We start from the raw sequence: 7,500 nt of genomic DNA on the forward strand, positions 1-7,500 counted from the left end.
GAGAGAGAGAGAGAGAGAGAGAGAGAGAGAGAGAGAAGCAAGCGAAGGTCGGTTGAAGCGTTTCACGGCAGCTAGCAAGCAAGCGGAATTCCGCAAAGGGGAATTCGTCTCGCAGTGTCTTCTTCTTCGTGGCAAGGTGCATCATCGACGTCGATGTAAAGCAGCGCAACGGCCCATTATTTCTCTGGCATGTAAAAACAACTTTGTGCCTGACTGGAGAAGGATGAATAGAGAACGGAGAAAGATAAAGAGAAAGAGAGAAAAAGAGAGAGAGAGAGAGAGAGAGAAGATGCGGAAGGTCGAAGAAGGGGGTAAGGACAAGCCAGGCGTTTCATTCACGGCTACGGGGGCCGACGTCGACGTAATTGCAACGGCAACGGCCTCGAGCTAGTCCGCACATATGTATGTACGTACGTAGATACATATATACGAAGGAATAAACTTACGCGAGTACACACGTGCACGTGTGTGCGCATGGATATGGCTAGCTACGATCAGCCGTGTTCCTTCGTGGAATACGGAGATAGCTCGGCTCGCTTATGAATGAAATATTCAACGGCGTAATGCGACTCGTGCACGCAACGCACCAGACCGGTCTTCCTCTTGTTCCTCCTCCTCCTTCTCCTTCTCCTCTTTCTATCTTCTTCTTTCCTTCTTCTACTTCTTCTACTTCTTCTTCTGCTTCTTCTTCTTCTTCTTCGTCCTCCACTTTTTCTCATGTCTCGTGTTTGTTTCATGCGGGAGATTCGGATAAGGAAAATGAGTGAAAGAAAGAGAAAGAGAGAGAGAGAGAGAGAGAGAGAGAGAGTCTTTTTGTTTAATTTCGATTAACTTTGTTAGAAATCGAAATTTATGATTTCTTTCAGAGTCTCCTTTGATAGTAGTCTTGGTTTATATTACCGTTAATTGACCGGAGTAGGGAATAAGTACCAAGGAAATTTCACGTACGATCCTCGTAGTACTGTTATTAGAGGCGCTTAAATTCAAAAAGCATCGTACTACGCACAATCGCGAAGCATAACGACAATGCGTGGAACATTGAATTAGGTACGTAAGGAAGAGACCATGTGAATGGCTTATCGGCTCGGCGATTCCGTTCGTCCCGTGAAATTACAACGTACTGAGATAGATAGATCAAAAGAGAGAAAGAGAGAAGTACTTTTCTTCACGCGCGTTTTCTTTAATGCCGAAAAACTGTAACACAAATGAGCCTGATGATGCGATAGCGTTACGAGTGATTTCCATTTTATGAGGTACCATTGACATTTACTCGAAACGTAAGTTTTATTTTCCTCTTCGTTGGTTGGTTGAATTGACTTTGGAAAAATCAGATCCACAAACGTCGAATATCTATATAAATATTGGTGAATTTTCTTCGAAAAAAAAAAAAAAAAACTCTCTGGTGATGGTAATAGTAGTAGTAGTAATAGTAATACTACTAGAAAATCTTAAGTTTTGTTCAGCAAAGAGAGGTCCGCTAGCTCTATCTTTTTCTCTTTCTTTGAGCTTTCTTTGGTTGGTACAGGGTACAGCTGCAGTTGCGGAGAATATATCATCCAGCGTGTAGCACCGCGGGCGACCGCAGACTCCAAAGGCCGAGCCACGAAGACAACCTATATTTTCTCCACCCGGTTCCAAACTCTCTTAAGGGCAAACGCGATACGGGACCCGCATCAATTATACCTTCCACAAACACGTTGTTAGCCCCGGAACAACATATCTACGCGCTTGTACCGATCGTGTTACGAGACGAGGTTTTAAATGCGCAAGATGCTTCAAGCGAGTATATCGTATTGGTGAATAAGCCGCCCCCTTGCCGAAGAAGTGAATACCAATTTGTACGGTTTCCAATCGAAGGGTTGAACGCTTCGCAAGTTCGAAAACTTTCTTTCTTAGATTATATCCTCGACTTATATTGAGGAACATTGAAACGACGCGTAAAATCGATCGAAACTACCGATCGTTCTGGAATTCCTGCAAAAAGTCAATAGGAAGATTCGAGATGGTCTTCTTTCTGATGGAAAATTCATCCCGACGGAATCGATTCTTAGTCGATTCTTAGACGTGGCGTTCGTTCCACTGTAACCAAAGGAAATCGGCAAGTGCCATTCGAGCATGACCTGGGAATGAATCGAGGATCCTCGAAAAGTAACGGCTTGTTTCTTACGACGTTCGAATTCCTTAACCAAAAAGGATCTCGTGATTTTAACCTCTGGTAAATGCATCGAATCGGAACGATCGTCACGTCGGTTACGATCTGTAAGTACGTTCTTTCTAGGATTAAAATCTGTCAACAAGTATTTCGATAAATCGAAATCAAAAGTAAGCAAGATTTCAGAATAACGTCAACGATGAGCGTAAGCTTACTCGCTATCTTTCTTTTTGCGATTGAAAAAAAAAAAAAAAAGAAAAAAAAACATCGTACGATCTTTAGTTCTCTTTGGCACATCAACGAACAAGTGATATTTATGACACGTAAAAAAAGATTTTTTCTTCTTTTAATTACTCTCAACGATTCTAAATCATCGTGTTGCAGCGAATCATCGTAATTTAACGCGACAAAAAAAGGAGGAAGACGCGTGTTCGGTTAGTATTTATTGGGTCCAAAGGTACGTAATAAAAGCTAACTTTTATGTCCATCTCTCGCTTTCTACATATCGTAGCTATCATCGCACCTGTCTCCGCTCGTCATAGAGAAACATTCAACAATAAATTTCTCGTCTTATATTCGAATTAATTCGAGTTGATTCGTGCTCGATCGAGCCGTCAGAAAACTGTCATCTCGTTATCAAAATCGTTTTTGCAAGAGGAACAATCAGAGAAAAGAACGTTATCGCGCGAACGATAATGTTCTAGATAACGAATGCAAAGGTAAAGGTGGTAATTCTCCTTTTCAAAAGAAACGTTTCTATGTGAGTAAAAAAAAAAAAAAAGAAAAAAACAAAGAAAAGAAAAGAAAGAGAGGAAAAAAAAGAAAAGAAAAGAAAAAAGAAAGAATACATTCGATAGATATGATAAGATACTTGAAAAACAAAAAGAAAGAAGAAAGAAATATAATCACCGTCCATTATATTTTCATTCCAATACGGCAAACACTCGTACACCTATCTACCTATATACGTTTCTAAGTTGTTGCCAGTACGATCGATCTTATCTCGAGTTTACCGTGATTCGAGCAATTACTCGGACACGCCGGCACAAAACGGAGCACTGCTTACTCGCTTACTCGCTCGCTCGTTCGTTCGTTCTTTCGTTCGTTCGTTCATTCGCTCGCTCGTTCATTCGCTCGCTCGCTCGCTCGTTCTCGGCCCCAATTCCGTCAAACGGAACGAGTTTGTCGCGGAATAGCCGTTGCCGTTGCCGTTGCTATTGCCGTTGCCACTGACACAAACACAGTTACAAACACAAACACAGGCACAGCCACCACCGCCTGTCAAAATGACCGAGTAACAAGCGAGTCGCGAAAGCGCGCTCCTGACACAAAATCGTATGAGAGTTACAAGTACGATCGACTTTCCTCGTCCAACGGGTTCCTCGGTAACTTTTACGGTCGAGCTTAACGTGCTCGAAAAGTTGCCACGAGTTTGTATTTGTCACGGCGTGCCCAACGATCCAAGATCGTACGAAACGATCCCCGATAGCCAAGAATTGTCTATAAACTCCTACGATGGTTTTGCATTAATGAGATAAGCCCTCGAGTCGTACTAACCACTCGTAGGAAAACCACTTCCCGCTTTGTACTGGATTCAACGAACGATTCTTTTCTTTTCTTTTCTTTTCTTTTCTTTTCTTTTCTTTTCTTTCTTTTTTTTTCGATCGAAATCTTAAACAGATGTTCGAAGAGTCGTTATTTGTCATCGTTATTAATCATTCGTCTTTATTCCTTTACTTTCGATAAATCAGAACACGATTTTATTTTCGACGTAATCTCTGTCGTATTGTTTGTAATAAAGGCTAACGAACCTCGTAATCTCTTTCATGTGTTCTACTATTTTATATTTGTTGTGTAAAGAGTAGTTCCTTCTCTTTCTCTCTTCGTCTTATTAACGATAACGATAAGTCTGTGATATACGACAATAAGTTCGATGTGACGAAAATGAACTCTTTGACCGAATTACAAGAATTCGAAGAGGCAGAAAAGACACGGGTACAGTCAATCGGTTGTTACGGCACTGCGCGAGAGGGAACGAGGACCGGTGACCCGCCACGCCCTGTCGAGGTCGTCGCGCGCCTCTCTCGACCGGCCGACGAGCGGCGTCGGCAGCGTCGGCAGCAACCGAAGCACCGGCCTAACCAGATCAACCAACCAACCAACCAACCAACCAACCAACCAAGCAACCAAGCAACCAACCAACCAAGCAACCAACCAAGCAACCAAGCAACCCCGTACATGCACCTCGTCGTGCTATTCTCTCGCCTTCTTCTTGCTTCCGTCTTTCTCCGCGAACCCTCTTTCTTCGTTCTTCGTTCTTCTTATCGCTGTGTGTGCGACCCGTGTCTCGCCTTCTAGTTATTCCGATCCGATCGAATATCGTTATGGTCTGGTGGTATGGTGTGTGCCATGCTGTGCTGGAATGCGGCACCAGGGACCACAACCTAGGATATCTTTCGTTCTCTATAGGTATAGGGCTACTTGGGAAAGAGACTTTGCGAAGAATTCCACGGATTTAATCGGATCCGTAATAACCCAATTATTTCATTGCCATTTCGTGTATATGTATATCTTTGGTTTTTTGATGAATCATTTTAAATAGAAGATTATTGTAAAAGAGAAGTGATCGATGGACTGATCGATAGATTGACTTATTTATATATGTATATGTATATATATATATATATATATATATATATATATATAAATTAAAAGTATATTTTCTAATATCCGAGGGAAGTCTAATATGAAAATTAGATTATGTGATAATCAATTCTTTTAAATCTTTTACGTATGAAAAAATATTAGGGATATATATATATATATATAAAAGATAAATGTATTTAATAAGATATTTAATTAATTACGATTATCTAATTTAACTTAATCAACGTAACAATGTAACAACCTAACAACGTTAGAGTGTTATATATAAGATAATACACGACACTTTGCGATTCTAAGCGACTCTACGAAACAAGTAATACGTTCTAAATCTAATCGTATAGACATTTTTTAGAGATCGTTCACTCATGCGTTTATAATATCAATATTCTACGTGAATTTGAAACGCATATTTTATTGTGCAATATAAATGCATCTCGACATGCATCCATTTACGATGCATCATCTATCATCCATTCTATATGCAAACTACGATAAAATAAGCAAACATTCTTTAAGCAACAATCAAGTATTGTTAACAGATTGAATGTCATTGAGGTCTTTGGTGACAGGTATGCGAGTACTGGAGTTTATTTAAAAACGTTTCTAGGATTTCTATATGCACGTGTTTGTCTATATACATTCAAAAAAAAACTAGTATACTTCTTTTATTAAACTAGTATACTTACTTTCAATATATTTATTTTACTAGACTAGTATACTAAAAAGTATACTTTCTAATATTCAAGTAAATTCTAACATGAAAATTAGATAATATGAAAATCAATTCTTCCGAATCTTTTACGTAGGAAAAAAAAATTATAGACATTATTAGATGAATACATGTAGTGATTAATTTTGACAAATTAATTTATAATTCTACGATTTTGCAAAATAACAATGTACATAATACCCACGTAGACTTTTATTCGTGAGAATAATTAAAGTTTCTTGGAATCGTTTAAGAAGAGCTCGATTAGCGACAAACTAACCGTACGTGCTTTATATTTATTTTACTTTATTTTACTTTATAAATAATTATTATATATGACTTTAAATGTATGATTGATCTAATCATACTTTAACGTCATTTAAATTCCATTTTCTTATTCCACAAAACTAATTATAATTATTATAGAACTAATGCATTTCTAATCTATTTCTAACTTTACATTATGATATATTTTATTGAATTATTAATTTAAAAGTTTATTATGTGGGACGTGCATTATAAGATGCTCGCATTTCTCTTTTAAATTGGTCCCTCGTTATCGTCACCGATGTTTCGTTAAGAAAGACCTTGTCTTACGTTTTCATGTTTCTCAGTAAGTAGAGACAACCTTTTCCGTTCTTCCCATCTTCTTCCTTTTCACCTCTTTCTACATATTATCCTGCTTAAATATGCGGCACCACGCCCATCTCTCTTTCTTTCTCTCCCTCTCATTCTCTCCCTCTCTGTCTCTTTCTCTCTCCATCCAGATGGTAAGAAGCTCGTACCAAGCAGCAACAGCAACGACGGCCGGCTCCAGTCATCTTTTTTGCTCTTATTTTCATATTAAAAGGGGAAGGAAACCGAAGGAACTGTCGTCCTCGGCATCTCTCTCTCTCTCTCTCTCTTTCTCTCTTTCTCTCTCTCTCTCTCTATCTTCCTGCTGGTTCGTTCGAATAAGGGCGACTTAATGAGTCTCGACGAGAAACAGACTGGTTAGGCTACCAAGAGATAAGCTAACTCGAGGTGTCCTCGCTACTTTGATTTCCCAAAGCTTTCTCTTTTATCTCCAGAGTTCCAATATCTACCTTATTGGCCTTCAATGGCCAATCACCGATCATATCGATAAACATCTATAGGATTTAATCGCGTTCTGTTATCATAAGTAAATATAAATGCTGGTTCTGGATAAGAAAAAGAAAGAAAATGATTTGTATAGCAGCGAGTATGTTAAGTTAACAAAAATAAACAAACAAACAAACAAACAAACAAACAAACAAACACAAAAAACAAAAAGGAAAAAAGAGTAAAGGGGAAAAAGACTCGAAAAAAGAAGAGAAGATGCTCCATCTTGGGAAAAGGTGTTTATCGTGTTCGTGACAGGTGAACATGTAGGATATACTTTGACGCAGTAAAATATTCAGAGTAAAGAGCTCGAGTTCCGATAAGCTCCAAGCGAAAAGAAGATCGAGAAACGAAGAGGCTGCTGGAGCGTCCTTGCGGACAACTCTGTGTTGTCGCCGTGTAATTGAGAGACATTCGGAGTGCATTAGCACTGCCGGCCAAGGGGCAGGCAGGCGTATTAATTGCTCATCAGCGATAATGAAGGGTTTGTAAGTCGATATTAGCATAACTAACAGGTTTCCCGGTAATGAAGCCACCGCTCTTGCTGGCCAGCCGCTCGATGTTCGTCTTTTATGTCTCTTGCTTTCCACTCGCAAATCCCACGGAACGAACGAGCTGGAACGAGCACGAAACTGGACGAGAACGTATTGAATGTATGTACGTTCGGTTTAGTGTTTCTCGATGAATCGATGAGAAGAGACGACGAGACCACTAGGTGTACGCCATGAAGATACGTCAACCACGATTAGGACTCGTTTTTTGTCAAGAGAGTATCGTGAAAATTTTCACGATTCAACTACGACCAAACGCACAAACGATGTGTCATTTTCCACTTACGAATTCTCGTTTA

The 7,500-nt window shown here is 39.4% G+C and overlaps 1 protein-coding gene across 5 annotated transcripts in view; it reads right to left on the reverse strand.

Moving 5' to 3' along the window:
• Positions 1-7,500, reverse strand: part of LOC122631421 (serine/threonine-protein kinase Warts-like) — a 123,119-nt gene that overhangs the window by 4,400 nt on the left and 111,219 nt on the right. The gene's annotated exons all lie outside the window — the stretch shown is intronic.

Source organism: Vespula pensylvanica, chromosome 9, assembly GCF_014466175.1.
Source record: "Vespula pensylvanica isolate Volc-1 chromosome 9, ASM1446617v1, whole genome shotgun sequence".
NCBI classification, from domain to species: domain Eukaryota; kingdom Metazoa; phylum Arthropoda; class Insecta; order Hymenoptera; family Vespidae; genus Vespula; species Vespula pensylvanica.